At 48.2% G+C, this 25,274-nt stretch overlaps 1 protein-coding gene across 1 annotated transcript in view; it reads left to right on the top strand.

Moving 5' to 3' along the window:
- TDRP (testis development related protein) overlaps nt 1–25,274 on the top strand; it is a 129,249-nt gene that overhangs the window by 36,833 nt on the left and 67,142 nt on the right. The window lies entirely within an intron of this gene.

Below are 25,274 nucleotides of genomic sequence, written 5' to 3'. Positions count from 1 at the left end.
TCAGAGCCTGAATGAAGAAAGAGGACGACATGCACAAACGGATGGTAATGTAGGCAGAGAAGGAAACACTAAGAAAGAATGAAAAAGAAACGCTGAAATCAAAAACACCATAGCAAAAATGAAGAGTGCCTTTGATGGGCTCAGCAAGAGACTGGACACAGCTGAGGAAAGAATCAGTGAGCTTGAAAAAATGTCAGTAGAAACTTCCAAAACCAAAGTGCAAAAAACTTACCAAAAAAAGCCCTGAAAACTGAAAATCAGTTGATATAATCCGTCACATCAACAGGCTAAAGAAGAAAAATCATATGATCATATCAATAGATGCAGAAAGAGTGTTTAAAAAAAACCCAACATTCATGCTAAAACCCCTCAGCAAACTAGGAATAGAGGGGAACTTTCTCTACCTACAAAATGTCTATGGCTGCCATCACACTTTTTAAAAAAATAAATTTATTTATTTTTTATTTATTTATTTTTGGCTGCATTGGGTCTTCGTTGCTGTGCATGGGCTTTCTCTAGTTGCCGCGAGCTGGGGTTTCTCTTCCTTGCAGCGTGCAGGCTTCTCACTGAGGTGGCTTCTCTTGTTGCAGAGCACAGGCTCTAGGCACATGGGCTTCAATAGTTGTGACACGTGGGCTCAGTAGTTGTGGCTCGTGGGCTCTAGAGCACAGGCTCAGTAGTTGTGGCGCACGGGCTTAGTTGCTCTGCAGCATGTGGGATCTTCACGGACCAGGACTTGAACCGGTGTCCCCTGCATTAGCAGGTGGATTTTTAACCACTGTGCCACCAGGGAAGTCCCTGCCATCACACTTAATGGTGAGAAACTGGATGTCTTTCAGCTAAGATCAAGAGCAAAGCAAGGATGCCCCATCTTGCCACTGCTTTTCAACATCATGCTGGGAGTCCTAGCCAATGCAATAAGAAAAGAAAAGGAAATAAGCCATATGCAGATAGGGAGGGAAGACATAACACTCTCTGTTCACAGATGAAATGATCGTCTATGTAGAAAATCCCAAAGAATAATTTTTAAAAACTCATGGAACTAATAAGTGATTATAGCAAGGTTGCAGGATGCAAAGTTAACATAAAAAACTAAATTGTTTTCCATATATCAGCAATGAACAAGTAGAATTTGAAATTAAATACACAATACAATTCATGTACATTTTCACTCCCAAAATGAAATGCTTAAGGAATAAATCTAACTAAATATGTGCAAGATGTATATGAGTAAAAGTACAAAATTCTAATGAAAGAAATCAAAGAAAAAATAAATGGAGAGATAATTTATGTACATGGATAGGAATATTCAATAGTGTCAAGATGTCAATTCTTCAGAACTTGATCTATAGATTCAGTGCAATCCCAATCAAAATCCTGTTATTGTGTGGATATTGATGAACTGGTTCTAAAGTTTATAGAGAGAAGCAAACAAACAAACAAAAACCCAGCCAAACAAACAAAAAATAGCCAGAACCCAGAACAGCCAACACAACATTGAAGGAGAAGAACAAAATTAAACGACTAACACTCCCTGAATTCAAGACTTCCTATAGCACTACAGTAATCAAGACAGTGTGGTATTGACAAAAGAGTAGGCAAATAGATCAGTGGGACAGAATAATATCCCAGAAATAGAACCACACAGATATAGTCAACAGATTTTTGACAAAGAAGAAAAACAATTCAATGGAGAAAGGATAGTCACTTCAACAAATGGTGCTGACACAACTGGACTTCCACATGCAAAAAAAGTAACCTGGACACAGACTTTACACCCTTTACACAAATTAACTCAAAATAGGTCAGAGATCTAAATGTAAAGTGCAAAACTATAAAACTCCTAGAAGATAACATAGGAGATAATCCAGGTGACCTTGGGTTTGGTGGTGACTATTTAGATATACCAAAAGCATGATCCATGAAAGAAAAATTTGACAAGTTTAATTTCATTAAAATTAAAAACTGCTCTATGAAATACACTGTTAAGGGAATGAAAAGACAAGCCAAAGACTGGAAGAATATCTTTGCAAAACATATATCTTTGTACACATAAGATGTACAAAGAACTCTTAAAACTCTACAGTAAGAAAACAAGCAACCCAATTAAAAAATGAACAAAAGATCTGAACAGACACCTCATCAAAGAAGATATTCAGATGGCAAGTGAGCATATGAAAAGATGTTTACCCATCCTAAGTCATTAGGGAATGGCAAATTGAAAAAAAAAGAGCTACCATTACACACCTATCAGCCTGGCTAAAGTTGAAAACACTGACAACTCCAAATGCTGGTGAGGATGTGGAGCAACAGGAACTCTCATCATTGCTGGTGGGAATGCACATGGTGCATCCACTTTGGGAGATAGTTTGTTTTTCTACAAAACTAAACATACTCTTACCCTATCATTCAGTAATCACATTTCCTGGTTTTTACTCAAAAGAATTGAAAACTTATGTCCAGCACAAAACCCTGCACACACATGTTTAAAGCAGCTTTATCCATAATTGCCAAAACTTGGAAGCAACCAAGATGTCCTTCAGTAGATGAATGAATAAATAAACTGTGGTGCAGCCAGACAATGGACTGTTATTTGGCTAAAAAGAAATGAGCCTTCAAGCCATGAAAAGACACAGAAAAACCTTAAATGCGTATTACTAAGTGAAAGAAGCCAATCAGAAAAGGCTACAGACTGTGTGATTCCAACTATAAGACATTCTGGGGCTTCCCTGGTGGTGCAGTGATTGAGAGTCTGCCTGCCGATGCAGGGGACACGGGTTCGTGCCCTGGTCCGGGAAGGTCCCACATGCCGCGGGATGTGAGCCCGTGAGCCATGGCCGCTGAGCCTGCGCGTCCGGAGTCTGTGCTCCGCAACGGGAGAGGCCACAACAGTGAGAGGCCCACGTACCGCAAAAAAAAAAAAAGACATTCTGGAAAATGCAAAACTATGGAGACAGGAAAAAGATCAGTGGTTTCCAGGGGCTGGGGAGAAGGAGGGATGAATAAGTGGAGCACAGAGGATTCTTAGGGCAGTGAAACTACTCTGTATAATATTGTATGATATTGTAATTATGGATACATGTCATTATATGTTTGTCCAGACCCACATAATGTACAACACCAAGAGGGAGCCCTAATGTAAACTGTGCACTTTAGTTAATAATGATGCATCAGTATTGGTTCATCAGTAGCAACAGATAACCAACCATACTAATAAAAGGTGTAAATTATAGGGAAAACTGTGGAGAGATAGAGGGAGTATGTGGGAACTTTCTGGTCCATTTTTCTGTGAACCTGAAACTGGTCTAAAAAATAAACTCTATTAAAATTTAAACAAACTATTAAACAAACTATTTAAACAAAAAAATATTGCATACATACAGTATGACTCCAATTATATGTATAAACATTGGAAAAATATACCAAAATGTTAATTATGGTTGCCTCTGAATAGTGGATTATGGATTGTTTTGATTTTCTTCTTTACTTATACTTTATTGAATTTTCTTATTTTTATGCAATGAGAATATGACTCTTTAATCATTAAAAAACAATAAAAGTGGTTCATTATGTTTTATTTAAATAAGATACATAGTTTCACAAGTATAACTGTACTTTGGGGACAATAGAAAACAATGTTTGAAGTTGTTACTGTCCCAGAAAATCAAGGGACCGTGTTTCCTGTTATTACACAGAACACCAAGACATATGCCCCAAAGAGCTGACACTAAAATGAGAACAGATGTTGGACAGATTCATGTGTGTGTCTCTAGTTCAAGGGAGTCATTACACAGGTAACAGTGTGGTGTTACCTGAGAAAAGGACACAAGAAAGCACCCCGTTGTTTTGACTCCACTGCTGTAGAATAAGCTCCAGGGAACCAGCCATGAGGACGTGCTTGACTCTCTTGGATTCTGTGGACCGTGGGGTGTGTTTCTGGGGTAGAGAATCGATGCTGCTTGTCCACCTGCAAGTTCACAGATTCTCTTGTCTGCATGGAGCAGTGTTCTTTGCACTCACTTCTCCTCAGCACTTTGAGAGGGTTAAGTGGTTGTTGTTTTTCATTGTTTTGGGTGAGGTTGGAGGGTCTTAGGCAATAGTGTCTTTTGTTTTTTGCTTTGGGGCTTATTATGTCCTTTGTTTTCCCAAGTCCGTCACATCTGCTTCAGAAGCCTTGACATGAGGGCGAGAGGGGCTGCTGCTCTGAGCCCCCAGGGCTCTGTAATTGTGTGACTGTCACTGCCGGGTGACCATGCTGCGTGGGTGGGGAGCTCTTGTCTTAGGACGGTTGGAGTTCGGGATGACATCAGGTAGCAAGCAGGCCCTCACAGAGATCCAGTTGGACTGATTTTAGGCGTACACTGTGTTAGGTGGAGTTGGTGACGGTGGAGCTGGGATGGGGGGGAATCCACATGGCATCTAAGGTCTAATCGTAGCAGGGGCACCGGTACAGGGACAGCTGTGGCACGAGGTTAACCACTTCATCAACTAGTCCTGGCCCCACCAGACCCCTCCCTCTGTGACCTTGAGTAAACCACTTCCCCTTTTGCATTCCCAAGCAAAATGAGGGGTTGAATTAGCTCAGTGGTTTTCAAACTATTTTTGGCCCACAGACCCCTATGTTTAAATGAAACTTAATTATACAGAAACCAGCCTAGAAAGGAGATAAAGGAGGAACAGCTCTGTTCTAAGCAGGAGTGGTGACATGGTCACCCACAGCCCCTCAAGGGCATACGGAGAACAGAGGTTAAGCTCGTTGGGATCACATGATGTCTAATCTCCTTGAAGCCATAACACACCTTGTGGGAGGATGTCTTGTCATATGTCAGTCTGGAGTCTCCTGAGTCTAGCTGACCACACACTACTCTTTTCACACCCATCAGATACTAAGAGAAGCAGCTAGAACGGAGGTGAAATGGTACCTAGGGTCAAAGCAGGTGGGTTAGTCCTAACCCACCCTGACTCGGTCCTGACGTGGAACAGAGCCCCAGCTCTCTGGCTCTGTGAAGAGCACACAGTGTCTTGCTGACCTTACGGAGGGTGGAGGGGTGCAAATCAACGTCCAAATTGGTGGTGTTTGCAAATCAACTCAGCATCAGCGGGGCATCGGTTATGAGAGGTACAGAAGAGAATGCAGAAATAATTAAGAGATGGTCTGATCTGATGTCACCATTACAAAATCTATACAGATGTAAGGTACTGTCTTTATTTACAAATCAAAATGCACAATGAAAGAAACTTTTTTTATTAACCACTCTTACCATGGTGTACATTACACCCCATGGTTTATTTATTTTATAACTGGAAGTTTGTACTTTTTGACCCCCTTCACCCATCCCCCCCAATCCCCCAAATCCCACCTCTGGCAACTGCCAATCTGTTCTCTGTATACATGAGCTCAGTTTTTTTGTTGTTTGTTTTGTTTGTTTGTTTTTAATTTCACATATGAAATCCTACAGTATTTGTCTTTCTCTGTCTGACTTATTTAATTTAGCATGACACCCTTAAGGTCATCCATGTTGTTGCAAATGGCAAGGTTTCCCTCTTTTTTATGACTGAATAATATTCCATTGTGTATATATACCACATCTTCTTCATCCATTCATCCTCAATGGATGCTTTGGTTATTTCCATATCTTGGCTATTGTAAAAATGCTGCAATGAACATGGGGGTACAGATATCTGAGTTAGTGTTTTCATTTTCTTTGGATAAAGACCCAGAAGTGGAATTGCTGGATTATTTGATAGTTCTAGTTTTAATTTTTTGAGGATAAACCTCATTGCGTGAGTTTAAACTGAAATCTTACGGGACATAGAAGAAAAATTCAGGAACATTTGTAAAGCTGCTTCCTGGAAAGGATCTCGTCCAAGATAAAGATTATAATGCAAAAAAACCAAAAATGAAATATTTACCATTCCTGAAAGATTTAACTGTCCTTTATCCTTATTTGTGAATAAGGGGTCGCAGCTCTAATTTCTTTCCTCAGAAATGAATTACTAGGACTTCTGCTCATGGGAATATGTACTTTTCCCTAGTCCTCGCACTAAGTTCAACTAAAAACCCTACACTGTGTATAAAGGAAACAAAAGACAACTCTGAAAGATGGAGAGAAGAGACGGAATAGGGACTCCAGGATCTGAGGAATGACAACTGGGTTGTCTCATAGGTCCCAGAAAAAGCCAGAGGCCTGGAGACACCAAGAGTGCAGACCGTAAATGCCCGACAAAGGCTGCTCTCCTAACCAAAGATCCAGGGTGGGGGGCTAGAAAGACAGAGAACTTCAGACAGTGACTCTCAAACACCACAGAAAAAACTGTGGCCACAGCCCCACCCACGCCCACGCCCAGCAAGGCCTGGAAGAGCAGAGACGCCCACCCTTGGAAATCCGCTAGGTGGTGCCGTAACCTCCCCTCAGATGTGATAAAGCTGGTGACCTCTACGGAGACTGACAAAGAACCAGAGAAAAGACACAAGTGATGAACGTTAGGAAGAAACAGGGACATCACTACAGACCCCACAGACATCCAAAGGACAGTAAGGGAACACTGTGAACAGCTGCAGACACATGAATTTGACAACTTCGATGAAAGGGACCAATTCTTCTAAAAACGTAAACTACCACAACTCACCCAATATGAAGTAAACAATTTGAGTATCCCTATAACTGTTAAGGAAATTGAATTCATAATTTTAAAGCTTCCCTCAAAGAAGTCTCCAGGCCAGATGGTTTCACTGGAGAATTCTACCAAATATTTATAAAAAATTAACACAGATCCTACAAAATCTCTTTCAGAAAATAGAAGAGGGAATACTTCCTAATTCATTTTATGAAGCTAGTATTACCCTGATGCAAAAATCAGACAGACAGTACACAGAAAGAAAACTACAGGCCAACATCTCTCATGAATATAGATGAAAAATTCTTAACAAAATATTAGCAAATAGAAGTCAGCAATATATTAAAAGAATTATAAACTAATGACCAAGTAAGGTTCATTTCAAGATAAACATACAAAAATCAATTGTAGGGAATTCCCTGGCAGTCCGGTGGTTAGGACTCAGCGCTTCCACTGCTGAGGGCCTGGGTTCGATCCCTGGTCGGGGAACTAAGATCCCGCAAGCCGCACGGTGCAGGAAAAAAAAAAATCAATTGTATTCCTGTATACTAGCAATGAACACCAAAATTAAAATACAATACCATTTATAATAATTTAAAAATTGTGTGTAAATGTAACACATCATCTATAGGACTTGTATGCTGAAAACTACACAACACTGACAAAAGAAATCAAAGAAGATCTAAATAAACAGATGTTATTAATGGATTGGAAGACTGAACATAGTTAAGATGTCAGTTCTCCCCAAATTGATATACAGTTTTAACAAAATTTCTATCAAAATCCCAACAAGATTTTTTTGAGATATAGACAAGATTATTCTCAAATTTATATGGAAAGGCAAACTAGAATAGCTAAGACAATTTTGAAAAAAAAAAAGAGAATAAAGTGAGAGAAATCATTCTATCCAGTCTCAAGAACTTATTTGATAATGACGGTAATCAGGACTGTGTGATATTTGCTGAGGGACAGACCCATGGATCAAGGGACCAGGACAGAGAACCCAGAAATAAACCCACACAAACACACCCAATTGATTTTTTCTTTTTTTTTTTCTTTTTTTTTCTTTTTTTTTTTTGCGGTATGCGGGCCTCTCACTGTTGTGGCCTCTCCCGTTGCGGAGCACAGGCTCCGGACGCGCAGGCCCAGCGGCCATGGCTCACGGGCCCAGCCGCTCCGCGGCATATGGGATCCTCCCAGACCGGGGCACGAACCCGTATCCCCTGCATCGGCAGGCGGACTCTCAACCACTGCGCCACCAGGGAGGCCCCACCCAATTGATTTTTGACAAGGATGCAAAGATGGCCTTTTTAACAAAAGGTGCTGGAACAACTGGACATGTACAGGCAAGAAAAAGAACTTCAACCCAAGTGTCCCACCTCATTCAACAATTAACTCAAAGTGGATCATGGACTAAAATGTAAAACATGAAACTATAAAAATTTTGGAAAAAAATACAGGACAAAATCTTTGGGATCTAGGGTTAGGCAAAGAGTTCTTACACTTGACACCAAAAGTATAGAGGAAAAAATTTACAAATTGGATTTCATCAACATTTTAAAACTTTTGCTCTGTGAAAGCTCTTGCTAAGAAGATGGAAAAACAAGTTACAGAATGAGAGAAAATATTTCCAAACCATAGATCCAACAGAAGACTGATACCTAGAATATATAAAAATGCTCAAAGTTCAACAGGAAAAAAAAAAAAAGTCCAGTTAGAAAATGAGCAAAAGACCTGAAGAGACATTTCGCCACAGAGGATCTGCAGATGTCAGGTCAGCCTGTGGGAAGATGTTCACCCTCCTTAGCCAGGAGGGAAATGCAAGGTGGAACCAGAGCAAGAAATCGCTGCACACCCATCAGAGGAGCTAAGTGAGCAGCGACAGCCCTGCACACGTGGGCCTGGGGGCCCTGGCTCACACTCATGCTGGCGTGGGTGTGACATGCTGCAACCACTGTGGAATCATCCTGGCAGGTCCTTTAAAAACTAAACTTGTGATTACCCTAGATGCAGCGGCCACGGTCCTGGGCACTCATCCCAGAGAAATGGAGGCTGGCGACTTCACAGAGCCTGCACACAGCAGTTTATAGCAGCTTCACTCACAGGGGCCGGGCACTGGGGACAACCCAGGAGCCCTTCAGTGGCTGAAGGGCTAACCAGAGTGTGCCACATCCTTCCACGGATTCCACGCACAGCAGAGGGGACAGACGTGGTACCCACGACAACCTGGCCCGTCACCAGGGAGTCCTGCTGCTGGAAAGCGTTAGCCCAAAGGTTAGAGACGCAGGACTCCACTACGTCATGTTCTTGAGGTGACGAAACTGTGGAAATGGACGCCGGGGCGGGGGTGAGGGCAGCGTGGAGGTCTGCCCCTCCCGGGGTGGCCGCTCCAGATCCATCGTGGATGGAGGCCCACATCTGGGTGGACAGTGGGCTGTGGTTTCACGATGCTCCTGCTGGAAGAAGCCAGGTAGAGCGTACCTGGCCTCCCTGCATTCTTACGACCACCTGTGAATGTACTATCACGTCCAAAATCAAAAATTTAATTAAAAAGATAAATTGCTAAATTCCTATCTATGTAGCCTTCTCTCATCTAATTTTGAAAGGTATTAGATACAATGAAAATATTACATATACTTCCTCTAAAGCACATTAAGTGTTTCTTTAATCTGGAGATTCTAAAGTGGTCTCAAGAGTCATCTCTGGAACGTCCGCTGTGGTTGCACCAGAAAAAAAACAAATCCTTTGAGCTTCGTGGAGCCTCAGCTGTGTGTAGGAAGTCCTGTTCCCATGTCCACAGAAGCCAGGAGAGACTGGTTTGTTTTTTCTGTCGTGTCATTTTTGCTGCCGTGAATCATAATGCACTGAAGTCTCATTAAACCCATGATGCGTGATGGCCTTGAATTTGGTGGAAGGCAGATCCATCTCAGAAGGGACATGACTGTCACGAGTTCCTGGGGGGCGTCACAGGAAAGAGGGGTGCCTTCCCCGAGCCTCAGAGGGCAGAGCTGGCCTGGGGGTGGCTGTCTTCTTCCCCAAACAAGGAAATTTCCCGAGGCCAGAGCAGCAGGAAAGAGGTTAGCTCACGGGACGTTTGCGATGGGCCAGCCTTGGGGCTGGGAGCTGGGGGCTCTCTGCAGCCCTGACCTCCCTCCATCCTCTGACCTGCACTGAGCCATCGGGTCTGGAGGCTGGGCCGCCTGCCCACTGCCCGCCTGGAGCTGTCACCAGAGCCGTGAGGGGACAAGGCCCCGGCCCCCCAGCCCCACTGACATCTGAGTCGAGTTTCTCAGCCTCAGGACCCTGGTTTCCCAGTCCTCCCACTGGGCCCTGGGTTCAAGGGATCCTGACTCCGGGGCCTGGGTGATGCCTCAGGGCAGTGGGGACACTGCTCCCCTGATCCTAACAGACACTTTTCGTCAGAAACCATTGGTCTGTGTGCAGCCTTGAGAGGATGGGGGCGGGGGAGAGATAGGGAGACAGAGAGAGAGAGACAGGCAGAGAACAAGGTGTTTGTGGTGGTCTAGACTGTCAGCAAAAGGGCTCCGGTCTCTTGTGTCCATCTCTATCTCCCGTCTCCTCTCCCTCCTGCCCTCCCTGCAAGCTTCCTCTAAGATGCCCGTAACTATCTCTGAATCACTAATCATGGGTTTGACTCTGTGTGGAAATTCCCCTCAGCAAATATATTCAGTTGCTGCCCTAGAAAAACAGAATGAACAAAGATGCAGGGACCCCCTCCAGGGCTGGGGTTCACTCCTGGGGCAGAGCTGTCTGGCCGAGGCCCCTTCCCAGCCCTGTGCTGCGTGTCTGAGGCCTGGATGCCTGCGTGCGCTGCTCTGGTCCGGGGACAGGACAGCAGGGGAGAGGGGAGAGAGTCAGCTGAGGCCCGAGGTGGGCGTCCACGTGGTTGCCCTGGAAAGAGTTCTGGGAGCTGGACAGTGTCTGCGGTCAGTGTGGGAAGGCCCAGGAGGTCTGATGATACTGGAGGCTTAGGGGACATCAGAAGCCCCATTGGGGCCAGACTTGGGAAACGTGGGGCCCCTGTGAGGGACGACTTGGTGCCGGTCGATGCAGGCAGACCCTCCTCTCTGCCCACCCCCCTGCTCCTCCCCTGGCCCCCCCACCCGCCCCTGGAACCCCCTGAGTCCCCTCCCCCTGTCCCCAGGGGCTCCCTGAGTCTGTCCATCCCCTCTGAGGCTTTGCGGGTCTTGTGCTGTGTGGTGACCTGTGTTCTGGGAAGAGTCTGGATCTGGCAGAGGAGAGTTCGGTGTGAGGACCCACCGGGACCACAGTTTGCTGGGGGCCCAGAATTAATCTATTTATTTATTTGTTTGTTTATTTTTGGCTGCATTGGGTCTTTGTTTCTGCACGTAGGCTTTCTTTAGTTGCGGCGAGCAGGAGCTACTCTTCATTGTGGTGCACGGGCTTCTCATTGAGGTGGCTTCTCTTGTTGCAGAGCACGGGCTGTAGGCACATGGGCTCAGTAGTTGTGGCTCATGGGCTCTAGAGCACAGGCTCAGTAGTTGTGGCTCGCGGGCTCAGTAGTTGTGGCTCATGGGCTCTAGAGCACAAGCTCAGTAGTTGTGGCGCACGGGCTTAGTTGCTCCACGGCATGTGGGATCTTCCCGGACCAGGGCTCGAACCTGTGTCCCCTGCATTGGCAGGCGGATTCTTTTCCACTGCGCCACCAGGGAAGTCCCAGAATTAATCTCTTAGATGCTCTGAGATTCAGTCTGTTGACCCACAAGGTGGACAAATGCCCGTCATGTCATCATGTGAAGGTAATATTTATGACAGTACTTTGTGAACTGTGAAAAGTACAAGCTTTAAAAAATTAATATTTAAAACCGTTTTCCGGGCTTCCCTGGTGGCACAGTGGTTGAGAGTCCGCCTGCCGATGCAGGGGACACGGGTTCGTGCCCCGGTCCGGGAAGATCCCACATGCCGCGGAGCGGCTGGGCCCGTGAGCCACGGCCGCTGGGACTGCGCGTCCGGAGCCTGTGCTCCGTGGCGGGAGAGGTCACAGCAGTGAGAGGCCCGCGTACCGCAAAAAAAACAAACAAAAAAAAAACCTTTTTCCCCAATCCTCGTGAATCTGTAGCGTCGACACACTTTTCTAAAGCTCTTGTGTATTTGGCATCTTTTATCATGTCTGTGTTTCCACAAGTTTCTCTGCACCACTAATATGGAAGCAGGAAGTACCAGGGTGAAGAGTGAGCTCCTGGGAATAACGGATTTCATGCCCTGTCCATCCGACGTCGGACGGCACCCTGGCACCCTTTGTGCTGGGTTTTCTGGCCGACGCTGGTTGGATGAGATGGAGGTGGTGAGCGAGCTCCCCCCGGGCGGGTCCTGAGCTGGAAGAGACACAGTAATGCTCATCTCATGAGCTGCTGCTTCACCTGAGCCCCAGCTTCTCACTCTGAACACAGAGGCTTCACTCTGTTCCTGGAGCAAGGCGCTCAGAGCAGGACACAGACCACCCCTCAGCCCCCACGGTCCCTCCCTCCGCCTGATCGCACCTGTGCCCCGACTGCTTCCCCTCCTCCCCCCCTCCCCCCCCGTTTCCCTGGATGACCAGTGGGGCCTCGTTCCCTCTGCTCCCCACCCTCCTGGGGCAGCAGTCACCGGCTCAGGTTATGCCAGGTTGGGCGTTCCGTGTCCACCTGGCCGTGGTCGTGGCCGTGGTCCTGCAGTGCTGCATCCGCTGAGCCACAGAGAGCACCGTGCTCGCCCCTTCATGTGCATCCTGTTGCCCTTTGGAGCTCGTAACTGTTGCACTTTTGTTCTTATTTGCTCAGATTTCTATGAAGCCACCACCACGTTAGCCACACGCTTTCTGACTTGCTGTCAAGTCGAGAGCATCGGGTGACCCAGCGGTTCTGGCCCCGCCCCCCCGTCTCCGCTGCGTGGCTGTCACCACCCGGTTCCACCCTTCCTTCCTTCCTTCCTTCCTTCCTTCGTCTTCTCCGTCCCTGGTGGGCATCCTGGTGTCCCAGCACCATCGGATCACTACTCTTCTTTCCCCATCGGATGTTCTGACACCCTAACGAAAATCCAGATAATCAATTTTAGAGGCTGCAGATAAGTTTATCTCCTCCTTCCTAATTTTTATACTGTGTTTTCTTGCTCTTATATCCAATTGCATGGACTGGTACCTCCGGTATAATGTTATACAGTAGTGCTAGTTCTGGGTATGTTTGCTTTTTCTTGACTTCAGTGGACGTACTCTCCTGTTAAGCATGAGAGTGTATTTTATACTTGATATATTTCTTAATGGTAAGGAAATATTCATCTATTTCATTTTATTCGGTGTGTTTTTTTTGTTTGTTTGTTTTTTTGTTTTTTTTTTTGCGGTACGTGGGCCTCTCACTGTTGTTGCCTCTCCCGTTGCGGAGCACAGGCTCCGGACGCGCAGGCTCAGCGGCCATGGCTCACGGGCCCAGCCGCTCCGCGGCATGTGGGATCTTCCCAGATCGGGGCACGAACCTGTGTCCCCTGCATCGGCAGGCGGACTCTCAACCACTGCGCCACCAGGGAAGCCCTATTTGGTGTTATTTTAAAGAATGTTTTTAGAAATACTTTTTTAGCAATTCTGAAGATGACCATAGAATTTCTTCTTCGGATTATTCATACGATGGATTATATGAATAGATAACTGTTATAGACCCATCCTAGCATTCCTTGATCACCTTGCGTTATTACTAATGTGCTATTAACTTTGTTTCCATATTTTATTTACATTTTTATATTGATATTTATAGGTGGGTTGTTGAAAACCTGTATTTTCATTTGGTGCAGTCTTTAGGTTTTCATCACTGATGTTATATGCACCTGGCAGAAAACGTTGGAAGTTTACTTCCCTTCCCAGTGCTCTGGAAACGATTTCAAGTTGTTGGAGACGGGTCTGTTCTGCCACAGGAACAGAGCCATGAAAAGACAGTTCGTCATCTGATTCCAGGATGAAACTTCTCTATACATTTAAACTATAATCTAGGGGGAATTTTTACTGATAAGTCAAGGCTACACCAGGACAGAAATTTATGACTTTTTGATTCCCCAAAAAGACTGAAGTAAAAGTGAAAATTCTTCTTGTCCAAACGGGAGTCAAGGTTAACGATACATGGGAAACACAACTTACGACCCACAGTCATTAGAAATGTGGTTCATTCTCATCCTCCTGTGGTCCCTGCGTCCTGCGTCCACCTGTGGCGGCTGCTTCTGTTCGGGCCACCGGCCAGTGGTGCCCGTGGACTTGACAGGCTTCAAGGACCACAGGCAAGTTGTGTGTGAGCTGGGGGCACACCTAGCGTGTATGGTTTACCCATCAGGTCAGTGGGTAACGTTGTGTGAAATCAGGCACCTGGGCTGCGCACATGGGTGTGTCCGCCCAAGGAGGGATTCAGCCTCCTGTGTCCTGAGATCCGGGAAGAGTGTGGTCATGGCTTGAAGCAGACACCAAGGCTGTTTGGTTGTCTGTGAGGACTGAGTCAGCCTGCAGGAGGCCGATGCACGTGCACGGTCTGCCATCAGGCCTGGGAAACGCCAGCAGTGCAGGGGCGGGAACCCCTGCTCAGACACCGCCGGAGGGTGGGGTTCCCTTGGGCTCCAGGCTGTGTATTTTCTACCCTCATTTGTTCGTCTAGTCTCCGGAGCAGAGGGTTGTGCACAGCGTTTCTGCCGCTGTCCCGGCTTCTCCCTCCCACGTTTCTTCACTCGTCCTCTTCACTCAGGGCCCCTGTCCATCTCCACTCATCACGGCTGTGCCTGCTGTGGGCTTGAAATCCGCCCTCAAACGTGTGTGTGGAGTGTGAGCTCCCAGGGGTGGGGATTTCCACCTGCCCCGTCGCTGGCGTCCTGAACACACTGTGCACCCCAGGACATGTTTGCCGAGTGGCTCCGGGGCGCTCCGTGTGTGTGTTAATTTCATGGATGGCAGGAATGGTTGACACCGTTCTTCTTTGACTCCTTTCTTGTCTCCACGTTTTAAACATCTGTCCATGCGCCGTGTGAACACCTGGGTGCCCTCCAGTGCGTCCGACCTGCAGGTGGTACGTGTCCTTGGTCACGTCCCCTCTTGCCCCTGGGCCGGCTGCCCTTGAGTTACGGCTGATGGCTGTGCCAGAACTTCCTCCGCCCCTACTGTTGTCACCAGCATCCAACGGGGTCCAACTTTCCAAGCTTTTCAGAACCGATGGGTGTAGCGTGGTGTCTGGTTGCTAGTTAGCGCTGTGTTTCTCTTACCTCCCAGGACGTACAGGAATTCTGCCCACAGAGCATCTGTGTTCCCTCTTTTGTGCACTGGGTAGCAGTTTCCTGTGGCCACCATGACAAGTTCCCACAGACACAACGCTCTTATTCTGCTGCAGGTCTGAGGGTGGAGCCTAAAAATGGGTTTCCCCTGGGGGTTCCGGGGAGAATCGGCTTCTCTGGCTTTTCCAGCCTCTAGAGGCGCCCACATTCCTGGGCGGTGGCCCCGAGTCTCTCTGCCTTTTCCGTCCGCACGGCTCCTTTCTGACCTCCACCCCCTGTTAGAAGGACCCAAATGATTACACTGGACCCACCCAGACGATCCAGGGTGAATAACATCTGCAGCGTCCCTGTCACCTCGTGTGGTGACATAATCGTAGATTCTGGGCATTTGTCTTTTTCTGGATGATTTGTGGGAGGTCCTTGTATATTTTAATATAATATTATCCTGGTTGTGTGAGATACGCATGGCATGAGTCTAGGGTAAACTTCACTGAATATAAGTTGCCGAGGTTGACATAAGTTCTATCTTTCTTTTAACTTTATGGATTGTGTTTTGGGATTTTTGTTTAAAAAGCTTTCCCCACCTGTAAAGATCCTTTCTATGATTGTCCTACTTTCACTTTTCACATTTGAGAATTAGTGTGTCTGGAGCCTACCTTTGCATCAAGGTTGTAATGAGGCACCCATGCAGTCATTTTCTCCTCACACAGACTAAATGACCCACTATTCCCCACTTGCTTTGTGGTGTCTCCTGGATCGTTTATCTGGGTCACTGTTTAAACTCTCCTTGTTCCATTCGTCTGTGACAATGTTCCTGTGTCAGTACGATACTGAATTTTTAAAAAAGAGTTTCATCATTGAAAATTTAAAACAATTACTAGAGAAGAGAGCAGTACAAATACCCCCATAGTCCCTGCCCGGTTTCCACAATGTTGGGTCCCTGCTATTTATATTGTGACTTATCATCTTCCCTCCTTTGTCCCCTTTTAATAGAAATCACTCCTTTGTCCCCTTTTAATAGAAATCACATTTACTAACTGGCATTTCTGCTTTCATATTAGTTTAGAATAAATTGTTGAGGTCAACAAAAGATCCAGCCAGAAGAGGAAAATTCATAGCTTCAAACACTTGTAATAATAAAAAAGAATGCCTGAGAATAGATTAATTAAGCACGTGACTCAAAAAGCTGGGGAAAGAACAAAAAGTAATCTGAAGAGAAGCAGAGGGAAGGAATTACTAAAGATAAAAGCAGAGTTTAATGAGAGGGAAAGGGGGCGACAAACATTCTTTGGAAAATAGAGTAGATAAATCATTAGATGGTATCATGCAGGCGACGTGGGGAGGCACAAATACACAAAGAGCAAAGGCTGCGAAACACGAAAGTTAAAGCAGCCTCATGGGTCAGGTGCTCCACGCGGCTCAGATCTGCTTGGAACCCGCGCGGCTGCTCAGACACAGAGGCGGGGGCTGAGATTCCGTTCCTGGTGAGGCCTCTTCCTGGCCCGAGGACGGCGCCTGGCCTCCTCCTCTTCTTACAAGAGCACTGATCCCACCTCGGGCGCCCCCCTCCTCACTCCCACCCGGGGGTGCACTTGGGGGACATTAGGTCCAGAGCACCAGGGTTCCTGCGCCCGCCACCTCCTCTCTGGGGTCCTATCTGCGGAGGGGATGTGAGGGGCCAGCACTGCAGCCGGTAGCCCACTTGGGGACCCCAGAGCTAGGGGACCCGCGAGGGTTTCTGAGCCTCCCGCGGCCTCAGGGCAGGATGCTCCCGCAGTGTGTGCAGCGGACACCCCGTCGGGACACACGGCACTTCTGTTATCATCTCTGGGCCAGGGGCTACAGTCCGTCCATCTCCCTGCTGACCCCGTTTTGTGGGAAAATGTCTGAGCTTGGGCCGTCTGCCCACCAGGCTGGGTGCCGAGGCCCTGCAGCGGCGGGGGCTGTGGCCCCTCAGCGTCTGTCACGGCCGAAGCCTCGCGGGGCTGGGTCCCTGCCAAGGTCGCTCGTGGATAAATGCGCTGGCCTGAGGGAGGGCCCGCGTTCCAGCATTGAGGTCTGCACGACACAGCTTTCCCTCGAGAGGAGCGACAGGGAGGGGTGGAAGCTTAGTAACTACAAGCCAGACAGTCGGGTTCATCAGCTCGCGGCCTGCATGCCACCGTCTTAGCTGCCTGGGGGACACAGGTCCCAGCGGTGCCTGGAAAAGCCTCCTCTGTGCCTAGACAAAGAAACACCATTTGAGGAGCCCAGCAGGGACAGCTCATGGTGACAGCCACCTCCCTGTGCCCCGGGTCACCGTCTGTCCATCCGCGGGGTGTCCAGGATGGGCTCTGGGCTGGCTGGGCATTTTAGGTGACATTTGCTGCATATTATTTTCTACAAACAAGTAAAAGGCTGTCTCTGGCTGGTCCTCAGGGGGAAGCAGGGGCCGAATCAGGCCAGTGGTCATTGACGATCCAGTCCTGGCTGCTTGGTCGACTGTTGTGGGCTTGGCGTTGGGCTTCCTGGACTGTTTGCTGGAGACACAGCCTGACCTCAGCAGGGCCCTGGGCAGGTGAGTGCAGAGGGCAGGCTGGTCTCAGGGCAGGTGACCACAGGTGAGGGGCTGGTTTCTAAACTGGTGAGTGCAGAGGACGTGCTGGGCCCTGGGCAGGTGAGTGCATAGGGCGGGCTGGTCTCAGGCCAGGTGACCACAGGTGAGGGGCTGGTTTCTAAACTGGTGAGTGCAGAGGGCAGGCTGGTTCCATGGGCTGGTTGCTGCAGGCTATGGGTCAGGGTTCCACATGGTCTGGCCATGTCCATGCGCACGGTCAGTCTCTCATTCTGAAGTGACGAGGGCTCCCTGTTTCAGGCTTGGCTGGAGCACAGACCCCGGACCTGAGGCCGTGCGATGGTCCGCTGTCTCCTTACCACCCTCGGAGCCCAGCTTTGTTTCCAAGCGCCCTTCCTGGGTGATGCACAGGGCTCAGCCCCGCCCAGGAGTGACCGCTGGTCATTCTGGCTGTTTTGTTCTCCTCTGAGTGATCACTGTATCCGAGGGCTCGGCCCCACCCGGCCAGCACTCTGACGTGGTCTTCATGGGGGGCGGGGCCTTCAAACCCGCAAAAGGAGGGCCGTGTGAGGAGAGGCCCTCTCGTTTCTCCCGCGAGGTTGGCCCCCATCCTCTAACGGGCCTGAGAAGACGCCAGTGCCTTGGAGCTAAAACGCGGAAAGTGAGTAACAGTCTTCTTCCTTGAGAACAGCCGCCTCCAGACTTTGTGCTAGGAGAGCAGAACCCCTGCTATTTGGGGCAAAGAGAGTCCGAAGGCTCCGCCTGACAGGGACTGCATGGTCCTCTTCTCAGAAAGGTCGGACGCTGGGTACTTACTGATGGGAATTTGTACCGAGTCCATCAAATGTTCAAGCCCAGCGCTGGAACGGAAGATGTTCCAGGGAAGCTTGCTGTGGCCTGTGACAAGTGCACAGCTGGAGGGTGTGCGGGGGTATCAGGGCCCCAGGCGAGGCCCTGACTTTTCAGCCTTCGACTTCAGAGGGCTGAACGCTGGCTGTATTCCCAGGTAACTACTGCACTTGGAGGAAAGTAAGAGCAGGTGGGTTTGCAGTTTACGGCTGTTATTCTAAACATTCCCTTTGTGAGTAAAAAATCCACCCACAGGTTTGTAAAACAACCGCAGTCCTGTTACAGAGCAAACAACCCTGCTTCCTGTAACCTGAAGGGAAAACACGCCAGGAATTTTCCTTGAGGAGCCGCCGCGGGAAGGGCCGGGTGGGACCAGAGGGGACTCAGGGTCCAGAGCGCCTTCGCAGTGGAATGTCGCTCAGGAGTTGATGTTCTGTGTCCTCGGCCCAGAGAAATGTCTCATTCGTTTTGGTTGTAAAGCAGACCATTTGAAAACTTTTAAAAAGCACTAATGTTTCACACTAAGTCAGCAATTCAGGTAATTGTTTAAAACTCTTCAAAATTATGCTCATAGATTTTACACTCGCTCTGAGGATACAGAAATGTTTTCCAAGGGCTCAGAACTCACCGTGCTGTGGAGGCAGTTCACACAAGGCAACAAAAGGTCAGAGCAGCAGCAGGGGAGGCGGACAGGGCCTGGCCTGGAGGAGGGGCGCACAGGCGCTCCCGGGGGCCATCCCCAGCGGGTGGACTGTCCATGCGCTCCCGGGGGCCATCCCCAGCGGGTGGACCGTCCATGCGGGAGCCTGAGGGGAGGGACAGGCAGGGCAGGGCTGCAGCCACTCTGCCCAGTGTTCCCCCAGAGTACAAGAGGCGTGGGTCCTCCAGGACCCCTCAGAGGCACGTCCTAGGGAAAAGCTGTCCAAGACACAAGATAGAGGGAAGTTTGTATGCTGCCATTACAAGGACCTTTTCACCTGCGGGCACTCACCCCTAAGAGACTCTGCCATTTCCTCAAGCTGTCACGTGTCACCGGGAGAGACGCGTGAAAGCATCAAAAGACAGCAAACCTGTGACAACGTTTGAAGTCTCCTGCCCTCAGAGGACGGCAGGCAGCAGTTGGCAAGGTGATTTGGGCCCATCTATCCACAAAAGACCCCCTTCCTCATGTTTTGCTACATAATGTATAAAATATTGATTATTGCCCCAGACTATCTTTTTTAAAGGAAAAGATCGCCGGTGTGTTTGTATTTGCGTGTTTAGGATTTGCAGTCTAATTAACCCTAAAATGGATCTGTGAGTTCACACAATTAAAACAACACACAGCAAAACCAAGTGAAGCAAGCAGAGCATCAGATTCCACCCCGGGGCACCTGCCACTGCGCACGATGGTCTCGTTCTGAATTAGGTGTGGCTCTCCCCTTGGAAGCTGGGCAGGGACCCCGAATGGCCGGCTTCTGGAACTGGGGCAAAGCACCTTAACTTCCGACGAAAATTATTAAAACCAAGTGTGTTTAGCTGTTTAGCTCATTTACGTGAGAGGAACTGAAAGAAGGAGTTCTCAGGAAGAGGTAGAAACTTTCCACGTTCACGGGATGCGCCAGGAGCTGCAGGAAGGAAGACGCCTCAGGAGCCTCCGTGTGTGACCATGACCGAGTCTGGGGCTGGAAACCACTCACGCTGCTCCCAAGCTGGCAACGTCAGAAACCAAGTAGAAAAACAGAGGAATTCCAAGCATTTAGAGGCAAACCAGTAACTGCGGAGAGCGACAGGGACCCCAGGTGCTGGCCCTCCTGTGTCTGGGTGGGTCCTGGGTCTTCCTTCCTCAGGGAATTGGGACGATTCCATCTGGGGAAGGGCCAGGTGGCAAGTTTCCAATGGAAGGAAATGCAGTTATTACTAAACTCTTTGATGCCTAGAATCCCCAGTCAAAATGCTCCAGAGGAAGGAGACAGAGAAGGAGAAGGAGAGGAGGGAGAAGAGACTTCACTCTCTGCACACAGAAATCGTGGCCCGGGAACAGCAACATTCCAGAGAGTCGTTGTACTGAGAACCAGAGGGCAGGGGTCCTCTCAGGCCGTCTGTTTCCTCATCTGAGGGCAACTGGGTTCTCCTTACAGGGCTCCTTCAGCTCCCACTTCCTGAATGAACACTCCTCGCAGCCCAGGCTGGGGTCGCGGGGTCTGTGAAAAACAGCTGAACTCTAGCAACTTGTTTAAAGACAGGAGCAGAGATTTAGGGAAAATTCAGATTTGGCTCAGTAACCTATCCTCTGAAGGAAAAGGGTACTTTTACAGGACGAGACAGCAAAGATGCATTATGTTAAAGCTTGATAGTTCGTTGCCCACGTGGTATTCCTGCGAAGACTGATTTATTTTCACATAGGAACATCTTCTGCATCACCCCCAGATGTTTCTCTTTTACCTCAATAGGTAACTTTTACCTCCAAAAGGTCAAATATTGTTTCTGCTTCCTGTCCTCACGTAAAAATCAAGCACTCTTTCTAACACGTTTCTAATTATACTTCGTGCTCATCTTCCTCTAATCACGTTCAGTATACAATTGTGACAAGAGTGACATTTTTTCCCCTTTTTCTTGGGCCAAGGATGCTGCCACAGAAAAATAATTCCTGCCTATTTTGAACTCTGTGGCACCAATTTGAAATAATGGCTAATCACTGAGCTCATCATTTGAAAACGGCTGGTTCATCCACCCAGCAGTGTGGGAGCAGGGCTACGGCTGCCCCGAGGAAGGTCCCGCAGGATGACCCAGGAAAATGGGGACAGAAATGAGAGAGAGGGGAGAGGGAGACAGACAGACAGAGCACAGGAGTTACTGCCTCTGATTAGAAATTGCTTTAAAATTACATATAAACGGTGACAGCCAAGGGGTCTGCCTGTTGCGTGCTGCACTCTCTGTGAGTCAATTGACTCATGTTCTCCCAGGACGTTGATAAGACTTTCTCAAGGCTTTTTTTTTTAAATCTGGGAAATATTAAGTACCTCTTAATGCTCTCTGTAGACCAGAGCCCTTTCTACCAACTTATATCTCTATAATAGGAAGGGAAAAGTTATGTTTTCATCTTACCCACTAGAGCTGCCTATAGGTAAAGAGATCTCAGAATCTTGTTCCACTGGGGAGATGAGTATGAATATTATTTTGAAAGAAATTGTACCCAAGTTAGACCCCGTGAATATGGGATTGAAAAGTGGGAATTCGTGTGGTCCCTACTGAAACATGAAGCATGCAGGTCTGCAGTGCCATCAACTCAAAGGCCAGTTTTTAAGCGTTAGGTTCTTAACACATATGATCGTCCCCCGGATCCTCGGGGAAGTGTTCCAGAAGCCCCAGTGGGTGCCTGAGACCGCAGAGATTACCGGACCCTATATACACGATGTGTTTCCTGTCCACACACCCCTGTGACAGAGTTTAATTTATAAGCTAGGCACAGTGTGTTGAATTCCCAGCATCACTCCTCCTGAGCTTTGGCGTCATTACTAAGTAAAGTAAGGGTCGCTTGAAAACAAGCTGGGACACCTCGGCAGTTGATCTGATAACCAAGACGGCTACTAAGTGACTGACGAGCAGGATGTGCTGAGCGAAGGGATGATTCATGACCCAGGCAGGACGGAATGAGATTTCATCACGATGCTCAGACGGTGCACAATTTAAAATGTATGAAGTGTTTACTTCTGGAATTTTCCATTTAATATTTTCAGATCACAGTTGACCACATCTGCAGTCCTTAGGCACTGGTGTAGATCTCTTCGTTTTCCCTTCTCAAAATATCGTATATCCTTGGTATCAATAATCTGTAACATCTACGGATGAACTGATCTGACCAGTATACACTACGTGCAGCTTTGAGGAAAGCCCCTTAATCCATCAACCCATGGAAACACTGGCTAGCTTGTAGCGTTTCCATTATTTGGGCTGCAATTTCAAATCCTGCAGCAACATGCCATCAGATTCCTCTGTGGGAAAAGGATGGAAGGGGTACAATTCTGCCGTTGCGTTCTCCTTAACCTCCTCCCCATGTGCTGCGTTTCAGATGGGACGTATTTTTCTCTGCTCCTGGACCCCACTCATCTTCACCAAAGACGTTCATTCACTTTGCAGAATGAATACACGTCTTTAGGACCTGTCTTCCCTAAAGCCCTTCTTATCAGCAAAATTACTGTCTATCTGTGTCAGCCATGCCTTCCTCCTGCAAGGGAACTCCACAGGTGTCACACCCGTGAATGCCACTTCCTTGATGAGTTCCAGACCCTGGATTTTTCCGGGAGAATCTCATTTTTAATGAACAAGGATCCTTCAGAAAGACTTAGGGAAGCGACAGGCAGAATTGCTTTGTGGCTTGATTCATTTAAATTTATTCAATCAACCAATAGTGATTAAGTACCTATTCTGTGAGAGGTTCTGAACGCACATGCGTAAGACGGCGTGCACTGCCCCCAGGGGCTCTCAGTCCAGCTGGGCACACGGTCACGAGGCCACAGCCATGGTGAGAGGTGTGATCAGGCTCTCCCAGCACAGATAAGCACTTACCTCTCTGGACATTTTATTTCTCGTGGCTCATGTACCATATTTCATTGTTATGAAGACAGTGGAAACACTGCGCAAAGCTCACTCGCTCCTATTTCTCATTTCTCAGCATCTGGTACTTATGTCCAATAGTGTTTGTTGAATGAATGAAGGAAGGAAGGAAGGAATGAAGGCTAGCTTGAGGAGTCCAGCTGTGCCTCCAAGTCATTCTCTGTCCCTGCAGGGCCAGGGCTCAGGCCAAACAGTGGAGGCTGGGACTCCCCCCGAGCAGTCGAGCAGACGTGGAGACTGACGCCTCACCGCTTGGCGCCCCGGACGCCCCTGCTCCGGCACGTCCGTGAGACATTATGTTTATGCCGAAGCTACCAGGGCCGACTGGCGCCTTCAGTGGAGCTACTCCGGGTCCACGGGCAACCCGACCCCTCAGAATCCTATCTGGAGATTTTTATTGTGTTTAGAGATTTGGCTGGGAACATTCCCACAGAGATAGACAGATTTACATTCTTGAGAATTTTTAATGTCCTTGGAAAATTCTTACTACATGACATTTAATGAAAAAGGATGGATGAAGAATCTGAATTGAGGGTATAATTTTTTTAAAAGGCAGAGAAAAGATTGAACGGAAAAATGCTTACACACTTAAACAGAAATTCGAAATGAGGGTTCCCCAAATGCAGTGAATGTTTTGTGTGTGTGTCGGTTTCCTATCGCCTCTGTGACAAATTACCACAAACAGTGTCTTACGAGGACACGGTTATCTTACCGTCTGGAGTCAGGGTCTGGAGTGGGTCTCCCTGGCCTAAAATCAAGGCGTTGGCAGGGCTGTGTTCCTTCAGGAGGCCAGGGTGGGGTCTGTTCCTGCCTTTCCCAGCTTCCAGAGCTGCTGCCCTGCCCGGCCCCGGCCCCTGTGTCTTCAGCCGGTGCTGCCCTCTCTCTGGTTTAAGGCCCCTTGTGATCACGCTGGGCCCACCCACATTATCCAGAATAATCTCATTTTAAGGTCAGCTGTTAACAAGTGCAATTTCGGGGACTTCCCTGGTGGTCCAGTGGTAAAGAATCTGCCTTACAATGCAGGGGACGCGGGTTCGATCCCTTGTCAGGGAACTGGGATCCTACATACCGCGTGGCAACTAAGCCCCACGCCATAACTACTGAACTTGTGTGCACCCCAACTAGAGAGCCCACGTGCTGCAAACTACAGAGCCCACGTGCTCTGGAACCTGCGCGCCACAACTACAGAGCCCACGCACCCTGGAGCCTGTGCACCACAACTAGAGAGAAGTCCGAGCGCTGCAATGAAAGATCCTGCATGCCTCAGCGAAGATCCTGCGTGCCGCAACTAAGAAGCAACGCAGCCAAAAGTAAATAAATTAAATAATAAATAAATCTTAAAAAAACAAACAAACAAAGAAAACCCCACTATTTCAACTGCAACCTGAATTCTCCTTTGACCTAACATATTCGTAGGTTCTGGGGATCAGGATGTGGACATCTTTGGGGGCCATCATTCTGCCGATCACATGGCAAGTGTTGGGACTCAATATTAATTTTACTTTATTTTGGTTTTTCCCAGTGTTGTTTAGATTAGATTCTTCTTTTTTTTAATGAACATAATATAATTTTTAGAATAAAGATGTTTGTTTTACTTTTCTTATAATTTTTGGAAAAAAATCTCTGGATTTTCACAGAACTGGATTTAAATGTCTGTATCACGTTTCAGTGTACGGATGTCCATTTGAGGATTTTATGAATGGTATTCAGGTAGGAAGGTCTTCTCACGTGTGTAGTTCAGCCTTGTCCCTGCAGTGAAGTTCTGGAGAAGGACGTTGATGTCACTACTCAGCTCTGCACTGGCACCATGAAGCAGCACGGTGGGTCACGGCCCCTTAGGGGCACCTTGTCACTTCCACACCTGCTGTTGTTAAGGGGGGGGGAGTGTCTCGCTAAGTCCCAACTCTCAACTTTCTCATCGAGACAGTGAACTGGGTGCCATGCACCCCGCAAACGTTTGGCCTCTGCCTTGGGTGGGCCCCAGGCTATGGCGCCCATCCTGGAGGGGGTCCCCGCTGGAGCTGTGACGTGGACCAGATTTAGGGGCTGGGGGTGGGCACGAGCTCGCTCCCCCGGTTGTCTGGCCTGTGGACCGTCCTCCTCAGCTTCTTCAGACTGCCCTTTGGCCCTCGGTGAGCACGGGGCTGGGCCGCCATGTGACACGCCCTGCTCCCCGCTCACGTGCTGGTCTCTATGGCCCCTGGGTCTCCACGAAGGGTTCAGAACACACTCCCCCCACAAACACACTGCATTGGCATCTTGATTGCTCTGGGCCAAGGCACCTGAGAAGCTGCAGTTACAGGAGTGGCCCTCTGGCCTCCCTCTACCTGAGAGCAGGGCCTGAACTTCCCCGTGAGGAAGGAGCCCCACCCTACACCAGGGAGACCAGAACATCCTTATAGCT

This window comes from Mesoplodon mirus, assembly GCF_964341445.2.
Source record: "Mesoplodon mirus genome assembly, chromosome: 20".
Classification (NCBI taxonomy): Eukaryota; Metazoa; Chordata; class Mammalia; order Artiodactyla; family Ziphiidae; genus Mesoplodon; species Mesoplodon mirus.
The sequence above is the reverse complement of the archived record's forward strand: the minus strand, read 5'-3'. Positions and strand labels throughout refer to the sequence as shown.